The sequence below is a fragment of the Rhinopithecus bieti genome, unplaced genomic scaffold, assembly GCF_001698545.2.
Source record: "Rhinopithecus bieti isolate Rb0 unplaced genomic scaffold, ASM169854v2 scaffold_20150, whole genome shotgun sequence".
Taxonomy (NCBI): Eukaryota; Metazoa; Chordata; class Mammalia; order Primates; family Cercopithecidae; genus Rhinopithecus; species Rhinopithecus bieti.
The window spans coordinates 826,518-841,375 of record NW_016810565.1 but is presented as its reverse complement, the minus strand read 5'-3'; the positions used below and the strand labels follow the sequence as shown (position 1 = coordinate 841,375).

The 14,858-nt window shown below is 42.7% G+C and overlaps 1 protein-coding gene across 6 annotated transcripts in view; it reads right to left on the bottom strand.

Annotated features, from left to right (window-relative positions):
• SIRAL1 (SIR2 antiphage like 1) overlaps positions 1-14,858 on the bottom strand; it is a 54,507-nt gene that overhangs the window by 35,763 nt on the left and 3,886 nt on the right. For 2 of the 6 annotated variants that reach the window (XM_017892257.1, XM_017892263.1), the window contains exon 1: positions 1,408-1,480. The exons of the other annotated variants lie outside the window; for them this stretch is intronic. The gene's annotated coding sequence lies outside the window, so the exon portion shown is untranslated. Of the gene's footprint in view, positions 1-1,407; positions 1,481-14,858 lie in introns of those variants that run through there. 6 annotated transcript variants of the gene reach the window in all.

Below are 14,858 nucleotides of genomic sequence, written 5' to 3'. Positions count from 1 at the left end.
TAGCCACTAGGATTTTGTTGTTGTTCTTTTCACATAATAAAATTACCACTTAGACAAAAAATAATAAAAAAATAAAAAAATAAAATAAAAAAAACGTATTTTGCCGGGAAATAAAAGATATACAATTACCAGCTTGAGAAAGTGGTACGTTTCTTGCTGAAAAAAGGATCAGAAAGCTTCCTCCACTGCTTTTTAAAAAATAAAAGTGACTGGAATAAAGAATGGTTTATTTCTCTAGCATAAACATAGCAAAGGGGTGACTGGAATAAAGAATGGTTTATTTCTCTAGCATAAACATAGCAAAGGGTTAACTTCATTTCTTAAGGGAAAAGAGTCATCCTCTGACTTGAGAAGAAACCAAACCTTTCTAATTGTGGCTTTTGGACTAATTCCAACACATCCGGGTTTTTATCAACTATCAGAATTGGGAGGAAGGGAAAGATACCCGGTGTAAAGTACTACTAAAGAGTTCTCAACAACAAGCTTGTCAGTAGTGAACAAATTAAATAAAATCCTAAAGACTCTGCTTGGGTAGTTGATGAAATTCAGTTCCACATGTAGACTGCAGCCTTTCCCATCAGTGGATAAAGCAAACTCACTGTTTCCTCCATCTCAGCACACAGAGAGACAGGAATAATGTCTAGCTGTGCCAAGATCTGATTCCTCTGTGGATCCCAGACTTGAAATATTTCCACTATCTATTGTGAACTTGATTGGCTCTTACTTTTATCCCTTAGCATGGCTGAGACCTTCTACCTTCTGTAGAAGGTAGATACAGATAAGATCTGTATCACACTCATTTCCTGAACATGTGCCTTAACAGAGTCACTGAGGAAATGCCAGACTGATGCCACTCATTCTTGCCATTTTACCAGCAAACAATGACCCCCTATCTGAACAATGTAAGGAGAAAGACCTCACCAGAGGTAAGGTTTCTGAAAGACCTCAAGGATTGAGAAGAACAACCCTAAGGCACGGTGGCTCACGCCTGTAATCCCAGCACTTTTGGAGGCTGAGGTGTGTGGATCTTGAGGTCAGGAATTCGAAACCGGCCTGGCCAAGATGATGAAACCCCGTCTCTACTAAAAATACAAAAATTAGCCGGGTGGGGTGACGGGTGCCTGTAATCCCAGCTACTCAAGAGGCTGAGGCAGAAGAAACGCTTGAACCCAGGAGGCAGAGGCTGCAGGTAGCCGAGATCGCGCCACTGCACTCCAGCATGGGCGGCAGAGTGAGACACTGTCTCAAACAAACAAACAAAACAGCTCAGATGTTGCTTGTTATTTTCTATTATAAAGCCAAAGTAATGCCTATGTATAGGGAACAAAAGCGTTTCAAGAAGAAATAATGAACAAATTAAAACCTAATTTGAATTAGAAGTTGGTGGCTGGAGGTGATGATTTTTACCGTGCAAAGAATGACAACTTCTTTCTTTGTCACTGCTTTTCCTCCTGTGCAGCTTCTGAGAAGGTATATCCTGAGAATAATGACACATGTTGCTAAGGAAGGAGACTTTAAAAATATCAGATATTTCCCATAAATCAAGTAGTATGATCATACAAACAATGCCATCAAAAATGGCATAGGTTATTCATTAAAAATGAAACTGAGGGCCGGGCGCGGTGGCTCAAGCCTGTAATCCCAGCACTTTGGGAGGCCGAGACGGGCGGATCACGAGGTCAGGAGATCGAGACCATCCTGGCTAACACGGTGAAACCCCGTCTCTACTAAAAAATACAAAACTAGCCGGGCGTGATGGCCGGCGCCTGTAGTCCCAGCTACTCGGGAGGCTGAGGCAGGAGAATGGCGTGAACCCGGGAGGCGGAGCTTGCAGTGAGCTGAGATCCGGCCACTGTACTCCAGCCTGGGTGACAGCGAGACTCCGTCTCAAAAAAAAAAAAAAAAAAAAAAAAAAACTGGGAAACTCTTTAAGGGCAAGATAACTCTTTAAGGACTCTAGTGAGTCCTTAACAATTGAATTTCTACTACGAAAATAACATGGGTTACCCACGGGAAATAACCCTCAGTAGCTTACTTTTATGTCAACAGAGTAAACACAATATACTGTGTACAAATGCAGTCTTCCAAGTCTGGGGCATTCCAGAAGATGCCATCATTATAAAGGATATTCTCTATGAGTTAAAATTTGAGGCTGGGCACAGGGGGCTCATGCCTGTAATCCCAGCACTTTGGGAGGTCAAGGCAGGTGGATCAAGAGGTCAGGAGTTCAAGACCAGCCTGGCCAGGATGGTGAAACCCCATCTCTACTAAAAACACAAAAAATTAGCCGGATGTGGTGGTGGGCACCTGTAATCCCAGCTACTCAGGAGGTTGAGGCGGAGAATTGCTTGAACCCGGGAGGCGGAGGTTGCAGTGAGCCAAGATCATGCCACTGCACTCCAGCCTGGGCAACAGAATGAGACTGTCTCAAAACAAAAACAAACAAACAAACAAAAAATTGACAACTCTTAATAAAGGGAAGACTTTTCTGTTATAAAAATTAAAATGGGTCAGGCCTGGTGGCTCATGCCTGTAATCCCCAGCACTGTGGGAGGTCGAGGCAGGAGGATCACTTGAGCTCAGGAGTTTGAGACCAGCCTGGCCAACATGGCAAAACCCCATCTCCACACAAAATATAAAAATTAGCCCGGTGTGGTAGCATACACCTATAATCCCAGCTACTTGGGAGGGAGGCTGAGGCAGGAGAACTGCTTGAACGCAGGAGGCAGAGATTGTAGTGATCTGAGATCGTGCCACTGCACTCCAGCCTAGGTGACAAAGCGAGACCCTGTCTCAAAAAATAAATAAATAAATAAATAAATAAATAAATAAATAAATAAATGCTTAGTAAATATATTCCACTTAATTTTCACCCCTTTTCACTTCCTTGAGGATTTCCAACTTAAACAGAGCTAAAAATTAAAAAAGAGGTTTTTGCCTGGGCGCAGTGGCTCACGCCTATAATCCCAGCACTTTGGGAGGCTCAGGCAGGTAGAATGCTTGAGCTGAGAAGTTCAAGACCAGCCTGAGCAACATGGCGAAACCCCATGTGTACCAAAAATACAAAAATTAGCCATGTGTGGTAGTGCATGCCTGTAGTGTCAGCTACGTGGGAGGGCTGAGTTGGGAGGATCACTGGAGCCTGGGATGTCAAGGCTGCAGTGAACCGTGATCACGCCGCTGCACTCCAGCCTGATGACAAAGTGAGAACCCATCTCAAAAATAAATAAATAACAGATTTTGAAAATTTAAAATATTTACCATTAAAAACCCTTAAGCGTAACTGTCTGTCTATAGTGATTAAGTGAATTCACTTGGCTACACCAGGTGAAGTATCTTGGAGGTCTCTACATTGCGAGCATGGAATCCAAAACCCACCCATAGCAAAACCAAGAACGGGAGGATAAGAAAGATATGAAGTAGATCTGTGTTACAGTTATTCTTAGAATTAAAAGGAAAACAAATGTGTTACAACATGAAGAGGTACAAAAAAAATCACTCAAGTTCACTTTATTCATCATTACACAATTACGTTCGAGTTTACATTCAAGTGTACAATATTTTAGACAGACAGAAAGGATTAAAAATAATTGAATAAACACCCATCATAGGTTTAGTTATATATAAAACCCAGTTATCAGAGTACGAACTAAAGAGGGATTTAAGAATAAGCTTGTGGCTGCACACGGTGGCTCACGACACCCAGCACTTTGGGAGGCCAAGGCAGGTGGATCCTCTGAGGTCAGGAGTTCAAGACCAGCCTGGCCAACATGGCGAAACCCCATCTCTACTAACAATACAAAAATTAGCTGTGCATGGTGATGGGCGCCTGTAGTCCCAGCTCTTCAGGAGGCTGAGGCAGGAGAATCGCTTGAATCCGCGAGGCGGAGACTGCAGTGAGATGAGATCACGCCACTGCCCTCCAGCCTGGGTGACAGAGCAAGACTCAGTTTCCAAAAAAAAAAAAAAAAAAACAACAAAAAACAAGAACAAGAAGCTTGTTTTGTTTGAGAGCATTCAATTTCTCTCTTTTAATTTATCATTCAACAGTTAATCAATTTAAGTCTACTAAATGCTAGGTGTTTTGTTTTGTTTTTTTGGACAGGGTCTCACGGTTGCCCAGGCACGATCATGGCTCACTGCAGCCTCGACCACCAGGCTTGGTGATCCTCCCACCTCAGTCTCTCAGGCAGCTGGGACTACAGGCACACACCACCGTGCCTGGCTAATTTTTTTTAGATACAGGGTTTCACCATGTTGCCCAGATTGGTCTTGAACTCCCAAGCTCAAGTGATCCGCCTGCCTCAGCCCTCCCAAAGTGCTACAGTTACAGGTGTGAGCCACTGCACCTGGCCAATGCTAGGTTCTTGACCTTCCTATTTAAAATGGCAACAGAACTGGAGGCCAAAAGAGGTAGTTGCATTTCCTTTTAAAGAAAAAGAGCAGACTAGTAGATTTGGGGGTGATCTATACGCAGCCCTGCCTGGGGGAAGGAGAGAAAAGGCCTGTTAAATTTCTCAAAGGCCTTTCTCATTCACAGTGATATGAACTTGTACCATGTTCCTTTTTGGCTATGAGAAGAATGTGGACTATTTTTTGCCTCAGAAAGTCAAAGATCCATGCTTCTGAACATTTTCTTTAGTAGTATTCTTTTTTTTTTTTTTTGAGACAGAGTCTCACTCTGTCACCCAGGCTGGAGTGCAGTGGTGCAATCTCAGCTCACTGCAACCTCTGTCTCCTGGGTTCAAGCAATTCTCCTGCCTCAGCCTCCCAAATAGCTAGGATTATAGGTGCCCACCACCACTCCCAGCTAATTTTTGTATTTTTAGTAGAGACAGGTTTCACCATGCTGGCCAGGATGGTCTTGAACTCCTGACCTCAAATGATCTGCCCGCCTTGGCCTCTCAAAGTGCTGGGATTACATGTCTTTAGTAATCTTACCTCACTCCAGCCTCATGGAAAACTAAGCTGGAAACAATGAACAGCAACTTACAGAAGAGGATTCAAACTGACCAACCATGACAAATTGGGAAAGGAATCAATCTGAAGCTTAAGAAACTACAAAAGGATACTCTACTTATCAAAAATAAAATTCAGAAACAACATGGGAAAGGATTAGCTGTGGGCAAGTATTACTGGAACAGCTCTAGCGATCTCACAGGAGAAACTGGGTGTGGCTCTTTATAAAAAGTATTGTGCCTCTGAAACAAAGACAGTGCTGATGATCTACACCCACAGAATACACGTGATGTACACACAACTTGGGCAATATTCTACTATAGTGGGCATTGATTATGACCTTATGAAAGTAGTGTGCCAAATTTAAGATTGGAAACTTAGGGAACAAATGGAAAATTTCACTGCGTCAAAGAACAGAAAATGTGGATTGCTAAATAAAAATTGAAAAGGATTTGGTGCTACTGAGCTTGAAAGAAAGAAGGGACCTGAGAAAAGCTGCTCTTAAAAGGCAGTTCTCCCTAAGCCCGCAATCGCTGCCTCTCTTAAGATGCCAAGTGCACTGGCAAAAGTCTTCAGTTTCTTATTCACATAAAAGAGATCTTGTTTGCTCAGCTGCCCTGTGAACTGAATTTAAGGAATGTTTGCATTATTTTGGAATTACCTAATTTGAGTTAAGACATGAGTCTGGGTGTTTATAGGTTACCATCTGCAGAACATTCATGGGATGGGAGTTCTCTGCCTAATTATTCATTTGTTTTGGCTTATGAGCTTTTTGAAATTGACTGAGGAGAAACATATTCCTAGAAAGCCAAGATATTCTCACATTCCCTCCCTCCAGCCCCACTGGCCTCTTCACTGTTCCTCAAACAGGCTGGTACACCCAACCTTGGGGTTTTCCTTTGTATAGATTGTTCCTTCTGCCTGGAATGTTCTTTCTCCATGTATCTGCACAGGTTTCCATGCCTTTACTCAGATTGTACCTTTCTCAATGATGCTATTCTAACCATCCTATTTAAAATTATATCCCCTACCATGTTAGCTGTTCTACTTTTTATTTCATAGTACACAGCACCCTCTAATATACCAATTATTTATTAGTAGTATGACTCTACAAATTTTTTTTTTTTTTGAGACAGGGTCTCGCTCTGTCACCCAGGCTGGAACATGGTAGCGTGATCATGGCTCACTGTAGCCTTGACCTCCACGGGGCTCAAGCAATCCTCCCATCTTAGTCTCCCAGTGCTATAGGTGCATGCCACCATACCCAGCTGATTTCCTTGTATTTTGTAGAGACGGGGTTTTGTCATGTTGCTCAGGCTGGTCTCAAACACCTGGGCTCAAGCAATCTGCCGGCCTCAAGTCTCCCAAAGTGCTGGGATTAGAGGCGAGAGTCACTGGACCTGGCCCTAATTATATTTATTGTTATCTGCCTCCTCCACTGGAATGTAAGTCCCCCAAAGACAGGGATCCTTTGCCTGTTTAGTTTATGGATGTAGTCCAAGAGTGCAGAACAGTGCCTGGCACACAGCAGGCATTCAGATATTTATTTCACAAACTAACTCAAACGAAAGAACACCCTGTAACTGCTTTTAATAAGGACCATAAAAAGCCATTTAGTTTTTAAATGGAACAAACGGGAAAACTGTATACACAAATAAATCAATATTCAGACTATCATGTTTTAGATACGCCAGTGGTACTAGCAGTGAATGTAATCTGATCCTAGACGGCAGAAGAAAACTTCAACTTAAGGTTCCAAGACTATTGTTTGGCACCGGAACATTTTATATATAAATAACTTTATAACTCAAGTCTCTGATGTCTACATTGTAAACTGATTTTTAAGGGTTGATTCTTAGGGGAAGAACTATTTCTGGCAAATGATTCAAGGGCATCAGTATTTCGAGCTAAGAAAGCAGTTTCTCTTATTTTACATATTAAATCTATCTAAAATACAAATAGAGAAAAAAGAAAAGCTTATGTAGCAGCAAAAGAGATTTTTCTTTGTTTTGTTTTTGAGACGGAGTCTTGCTCTGTGGCCCAGGCTGGAGTGCAGTGGCGCGATCTCAGCTCACCGCAAGCTCCACCTCCCAGATTGACGCCATTCTTCTGCCTCAGCCTCCCAAGCAGCTGGGACTACAGGCGCCCGCCACCACGCCCGGCTAATTTTTTGTATTTTTAGTAGAGACGGGGTTTCACTGTGTGAGCCAGGATGGTCTCCATCTCCTGACCTCGTGATCCGCCCGCCTCGGCCTCCCAAAGTGCTGGGATTACAGGTGTGAGCCACTGTGCCCGGCCCCAGCAAAAGAGATTTCAAAACACAAATTGGGTTAAGTCATGTTTTAAAATCATTCTATGGCTTCTCACTGTGTTTAATAACATTATACTCCTCATCGTGGCATGATCCAGTGTCCGCCATCCACACAACATCCATCCAGCCCCCTCCCTCACTCGCTGGGCTCTTGAGGTGCACAGGCCTCTCTCAACTGCTTGAACATCACCCCCACCCCCGTCCCCTGCCCCACCTCAAGTTCCTGGCTACTGACTTTCCTCAGAGCAATATTCTGCAAGGGCCTCCCCACACCCTCCTCCTTGGCATCTCAATTTAAATGTTACCATCTGTAGCCTGGTTTTCCACTCCCTTTACCCCAAGTTCTTCATTTATACTTCAGTTCCTAGTTTGTATCTCTCAGTACTTGCAGTTATTGGCCTCTCCCACAAGAATAAAAGCCCTTCTAGGGCGAGTACAGTGTCTAATTTATTTATCAACTTATCCCCATCCCATAGCATAGTTCCTGTTATAAAGTGTGTATATGGTACAGAAAATGTTCAAATATTTGCTGATCAATTGAGTGTGTATCTACCATTCACTAAAGTCCAAGGGATCAATTGATATTTCTAATTTTCTGAGCTGCAAAAATTAGGATGAATGGGAAGGTTATAGTATTTTCTCTCATCCAAACAAATACCTTCCATGCTGACATCCACCACTCACCTGTTTAAAGCTGTTCATCCCTACACATAAAGATTCTCACCTGCTCTAGAGGAGTCTTCTTCATCTTTTAGATTTTTCCTTCCTAACAACAAGAAATTAGGATCACATAGTACTTCTGCCAAAAGTCTATAGACTTGCTTCATAAAACAAAGCTGCATGCACTTTCCTCCCAGTCCACTTCCATTTGTAGTTCTCCTATGGCCTGGTCACGATTACATTCTGTATATGCTTGTAGAATTTTAAAATGCTAGGAACTGAATTCGCCACAGGTTGCTACGTTTTCACGTTCAAATATCTGTTAAACATCAAGCATCGCCTCCAGTTCTCCTCCACCAAACACTACATGGCGCTGACACTAAGCCAGGCACCGTTTTCTCTACTTCACACATATTCGCTCTTCTGTGAAGTAGAAGCTATTGTCATCTCATATCATAAATGGAATAGATAACGAAACAGAAGCACACAGATGGTAAGCAGCTTGTTAAAAGTCACACGACTATTACACATTAGACATGGAGTCAGTGTCCATGATGTTAAGACACAAAACAATAGCATCTCACAAAACTGAACAAGCCATGGGCCCCACCCTTAACAAGTCTACACCTTTGGAGAAACAAACTATAAACAAATCTTTACAACATGTTTGTGCCAAGTTTAACATGCCTGGATGAGGTACCAAGGAGATAAGCACTTGTGCTTGAGGAAAATCAAGGAAAGGTTTATGGGAGATAAACACCCTTCTGGCAAAATTCAATGAAATTGTTCGTATTCATCCTCCTCTGCCTCCTGAAACACCCGACGCTGAAGTCCATCTCGCCTTTTCCTGGTTTCCCTCCCTCCCCTCTAGAGGGAGGTCTTCCCTGTTTCCTAAATGTTGAGGATCCACAGGGCTCTCTGGTCTATTCGCTTTACATACTCCCTTCCCTTTCCACTCTATTCACCCCTAGACCTTAAAATACCAACTAAATGCTAAGGACTCCCAAAACGCTACCTTCAGTTCAGATCTTGGTGGTGCTTCAGGCCCAGGAGATACCCACTTAAGTTTCAGTCAGGCAGCCCTTCAACACTGAGAGGTACTTTCAGATTGTACTTCCAACTTAGAAGCCAAAAAACAATTCAACAATCTGCTCCTTATCCTAAGTTAATCAGATCTCTGAATAGTAGAAATAAGCTATGTGATAATACTTACAGTCCATTATTTCCTTCTGTTTTAAGCACCAACATATGTATTTACTGATTTTGAAAAAACTGTCATATACTTCAGAATAACATATTGGATCATTTCCAAACGAGAGAATATGAATCAAAGGGAATCCAGGGAAGAAAGTAAATCTGTAACCTTAAACTAGCATGATATTCTTTTAGGATATTCTTTTTTTCCCAATAAAATTAACTGAAAATTATTATTATTATTATTATTTTTTTTTTGAGACGGAGTCTTACACTGTCACCCAGGCTGGAGTGCAGTGGCTTGATCTCAGCTCACTGTAGCCTCTGCCTCCCGGGTTCAAGCTATTCTCCTGCCTCAGGCTCCCAAGTAGCTGAGATTACAGGCCCACGCCACCATGTCTGGCTGATTTTTGTATTTTTAGTAGAGACGGGGTTTCACTATGTTGGCCAGGCTGGTCTCAAACTCCTGGCCTCAAATGATGCACCTGCCTTGGCCTCTCAAAGTGGTGGGATTACAGGTGTGAGCCACTGCGCCCGGTCTACTATTCTCTTTGATCTGAAGATGAACTGAGAGCTGAAAAGCACTGTTTAGATCTGAAATAAGAATCTGAAAACTCTTAAAAAAAAAAAAAAAACCAAGCCCAGCCAAGCATCAGTCTTAAAAAAAAAAAGTAAGCCGGGCATGGTGGCTCACCGCCTGTAATCCCAACACTTTGGGAGGCCGAGGCAGGTGGATCCTGAGGTCAGGAGATCGAGACCATCCTGGCCAACATGGTAAAACTCCGTCTCTACTAAAAATACAAAAATTAGCTGGACATGGTGGCATGTGCCTGTAGTCCCAGCTACTCAGGAGGCTGAGGCAGGAGAATTGCTTGAACCTGGGAGGCAGAGACGGCAGTGAGCCGAGATCACGTCACTGCATTCCAGCCTGGGCGACAGAGCAAGACTCTATCTCAAAAAAAAAAAAAAAAAAAAAAAAAAAAAAAAAAATGGCCCAGTGAAAAGAATTGAAGGGTATAAAAAAAACAAAAAAAGAGGAGACAGGAAAACAGAAAGACAGGCTAGGGAGACTAAAAACATACTTTCATAAGGAAGTGAACGTGGTCAGTGGAAGACCAAGGAGGACTCTCAGAGAGCAACCAGAAAGCTGGGCAGCCTGGGCTCAAAGGAGGCAGATGGACACTTCATTCAGGATAAAGAGAGCATCTTTCTCCCAGACTTGAAAGTAACAGATCACTGCAGGAAATACGCAGAAAGAGCAAAATGAAGCCCCCTTCCTCCAATGTGGAGCTAACCACTGCTGACATTAGGGTTTATGGGGAGAAAAGCAGTTTTTAAGAGGAACTCTCGGAGTAAGTCTGAGCATCCTGGGTTCATGTTCATATCAATTCTAAAAACGTCATTCATTAGTTTGCCCCTGCTTTTACGCCATAAATCTTCGTACATATAAGCCCCTCCTTTGAAACAAAATTCTTCCTTCAATGTCTTATTAAAATTAACTTTAAAAAAACTCAAGCTGCGTGAGTTTTTTTTTTAGTTAATTTTAATAAGTACAGTAGTGCATGTTTTCCGCAGTAGAATAAAGAAAGAAGCAGTCTATTTCTAGTGGCTGGGGGTAGGGAGGCACTGGGGAAGAGCAGGAACCTAGAAGAGTCAGCAGAGGGTAGACACTTCCCAGCCCCATGGACAAGACTCTCGCGGAATCTGTAAAACTGCAGTGAAGTACTAAGTTCTGGCAACAGCACTCAAACCTGCTCCTTAGCAGGAGAGCTAAAAAGAGAGTGTTTCTTACGCACTGTCAATGTGACTCTTAAGGCATATAAACAATAGGGAGAACTTGTCTCTACAAAAATAAAAAATTAGCCAGGTGTGGTGGCACATGCCTATGGTCCCAGCTACTTGGGAGGCTGAGGTGGGATGATCGCTTGAACCCAGGAGGTCGAGGCTGCAGTGAGTCATGATCACGCCCACTCCAGTCTGGGCATCAGAGAAAGACCCTTCCTCCAAAAAAAAAAGATAAATAAGAGCTGAAGGATAAGCTTCCAAAAATAAACAAGGAAAACAAGAAATTCGTGCTTTTCCTTACGTGATATTACTGTGCTGCATTCCATGGCACTAAGAATATAAAACATAACTTCCGTCCTTAAGCGTTCACCTCTTAATCTTTTCCCAAGGACCCTATTAAAATGACAACAGAGCAGTTTTTCTTTTTTCAAGGTATAAAACCAAGAACGTGAGGTGCAGGAGAGAGGCATTCAAGTTTTCAATGAATTTTTGGAGATGGAAAGCAAGCTTTAAATGCAGACCTGAAAATGTGGATTGGCATAAAGTCTATTTAACTAATGTGCAGTATCTTCCTCACCCCCTGCTAAGCCAGAGCACTATCTATTTTCATCTGTTTTCTCCACCTCCAAATCCAGAGGTTTAGAGAAAAATGAACTGAAATCTGAAATGGGTCTGGAGTGAAATACATCAGCAGCATCAATGAAGAACTGAAAACACAGATTATGTCAACAGATGCACACTAAAAGGTTATCCAAGCCCCCATCCTTGTCCCAGCAACCAATGTACTGTCAGTTAAAGAAACATTAGCAAACATATACATCTGTACAAACATATACACAAAACCCATGTATACCAGTCACCCTCCAGTGATGCCCACCACCCAACAAGACCCATGCTGGGAACTTAAAATAACAAAAAACAAAAATGAACAGTCAGAATCATTCGACATTCCAAGAAATCCCACAATAAAATAAGTCATTTATTCCTTAAATTATTAAGCATCTATTCATCACCAGGCACTGTTTCAGAGGCTGGAATTATAGAGGCAAACAAAAAAAACAAAATCCCTGCCCTCATAGAATGTTTATTTTAGTGGTGAGGGAGAGAAGTAAATAAATACGTGGGACGCTAGATGGTCGGAAATGCTTCTGGAGAGAAACAAAGAAGGGAAGTGAGATGGGGGTCTGAACCTCTCAATCCAGTGCTCTCCTCACTGAGGTGACATTTAAGCAAAGACTTGTGGATTCATCCGAAGTGAGGTGTGGGAGCAAGTCACTGGATATCTGAGGGAAGACACAGCCAGAAAGAGGCACAGGTGCAAAGGCCCACATCACCTGGAGGAAATGGAGCCCGTGCAGAGAGGAAGAAAACTAAAACACTACAATGGGCCCTCTGAGCCCATCATGTCCACATAACAAGAATGGATATTACAAAAAGGTATCAAAGAAAAATTAAAGATTGAGCGAAAAATCACAAAAATAGTATAAGAAAACATCCCGAAACTAGAGAACATGAATTTCCAGAACCAAATCCGTCTGTGAGAGGCCAGCACAACAGCTGAGTAAAGACCCACATCCTGGTGTTAATACACATCACGAAACTGCAGACCACCAGAGACAGAGAATACCCTCAAAGCTTCCAGAAGGGGAGAAAACAAACAAAATAAGGTTGCATAAGAAGGATTTGAATCACCATGTCTCTAGAGCAATTACAGATGCCTTCAACACTCTGAGAGAACCTTATTTCCAATCTAGAATTATGTAACTGCCAAACTATCAAACAAGTGTGTGGGCTAAACAAAGTCATTCAAATACTTCTTAGAAATAACTGAAGTATGTGCTTTTAAAAAATAAAGACATAAGCCCAGAAAGAGGAAGACACGGTTCCTGCACAGGAAAGGGCAGGTCCAGGAGGACCCCAGGGCAGTTCTTGAGAGCAACAGTAAAGGGAGGAGGAGGAGGAGGAGGAGGGGAAGGAGGAGAAGGAGGAGAAGGAAGAGAAAGAGGAGGAGGAGGAGGAGGCAGAGCTCCAATAAAAAGGTGATACATTTGAGCTCACAGAAAATGTTACTGACAAGAATGTGACAAATACATTGGAGCGTTTGGGAAAAAATTAACAGTAGGTACATGAAACACACAGGTGAAGGCCAACCTACACACCAGGAGGAACACACTGTCACAGATCATCTAGCTCAACAGTGAACAGTATTTGACAGAGGTGTAAGTACATAAAAGCTACCTGTTTTAGCAAAAAATTACAATAGAACTGTATTAGGGGATAGAGGGCATGGAAAAAAAGGAAAGTGGTGGGATGCAAGAGCTAAATACTAATCTATTGCTACAAGAAATCAACAGGCCAAACATGAGGGGAAAACCAAGAAAGAATAACCAACCAACTATTTAGCAACAAGAAGATACAGCAGACTCTCAAAAAAAGGCATCTTGTTCAACATCGTTTTTTTATAACATTGATGAGAAAGTAAGTGATTCCTGGCTGAGGTCACCCATCTGTGTGGAGCTGGCACATTCTCCCCACGTCTGTGTGTGTTTTCTCCAGGTATTCTGCTTTCCTCCCACATCTCGAAGATGTGCCTATTAGGTTAACTGGTGTGTCTACATGGTCCCTGTGTTTGTGTGTGTGTACACGCGCACCCTATGGGATAGATGGCATCCTGTCCAGGGCTGGCTCCTGCCTTGTGCCCTAAGCTGCCCGTTTAGGCTCCAGTCACCTGTGAGCCTGAGCTGGAAAATACATGAATGAATACAAATTATCAGCAAACAAAAATCTGCAAAGTTTATGGTAATCATTCAAATGCACAACAATAACCGATGTGGCACAAAAGCTCTCAGTGGGCCTGCCCTATTGGTGATTGATTGTTTTGGAACTGAGTATGGTGGTAGGAAATGCTTCTGACAATTTTCACTTTGCACACATTTATTCCTCGATTTAACCCACCACCACTATGATTGCAGTAACTCACTGACTCACCAAAAAGTGGGTGAAAATCTTACTTGTTTCAGTGTTTCATATTAGAAATGTTTTGGTCTTTATTTAGAAGTTGGGTATGTTTTGTGACCAGAAAACGCCATAGAAACCATATGGTAAAACTGGTTTTGTTATATGGTGTTTCAAGAATACTGATGATGATGACAACTTACTGTAAAGACAGAGGAAAAGAGGAAAACAACTGAGTAGTTGCCTCTAAAGAATGGGACTATGAGGAAGGGAGGGCAGAGGAACAGTTTTTGTTTTGTTGGGTTTTTTTTTTGGTGACGGAGTCTCGCTCTGTCACCCAGGCTGGAGTGCAATGGTACAACCTCGGCTCACTCCATCTCTTCAGTTCAAGCGATTCTCCTACCTCAGCCTCCCAAGTAGCTGGGATTACAGGCACACGCTACCACGCTCAGCTAATTTTAGTACTTTTAGTAGAGATTGGGTTTCACCATGTTGGCCAGGCTGGTCTCCAACTCCTGACCTCAGGCAATCCACCAACCTCAGCCTCCCAAAGTGCTGGGATTACAGGTGCACCCAGCCTGAGAAACTGTTTTTTAAATATAAATCTTTTATTACTATTTGACTTTTAAACCATATTACACAAATTACTTTTTCTCTTTCTTTGAGACGGGTCTGTCTCTGTCACCCAGGCTGGAGTGTAGTACTGCAATCACGGTTCACTGAAGCTGCAGCCTTGACTACCTGGGCTCAAGTGATCCTCCCACCTTAGCCTCAAGGGTAGTTAGGACCACAGGTGCGTCACCATGCCCAGCTAATTTTGTGATTTTCTGTAGAGACGAGGTCTTGCTATGTTGCCCAGGAGATCTCAAACTCCTAGGCCCAAAAGATCCTCCCCACTAGGCCTCCCACAGTGCTGGGATTAAGGTGTGAGCCGCGCACCCCGCCCCCATTGAGGAAATCTTTTTTTTTTTTTGAGACGGAGTCTCAACTTTCA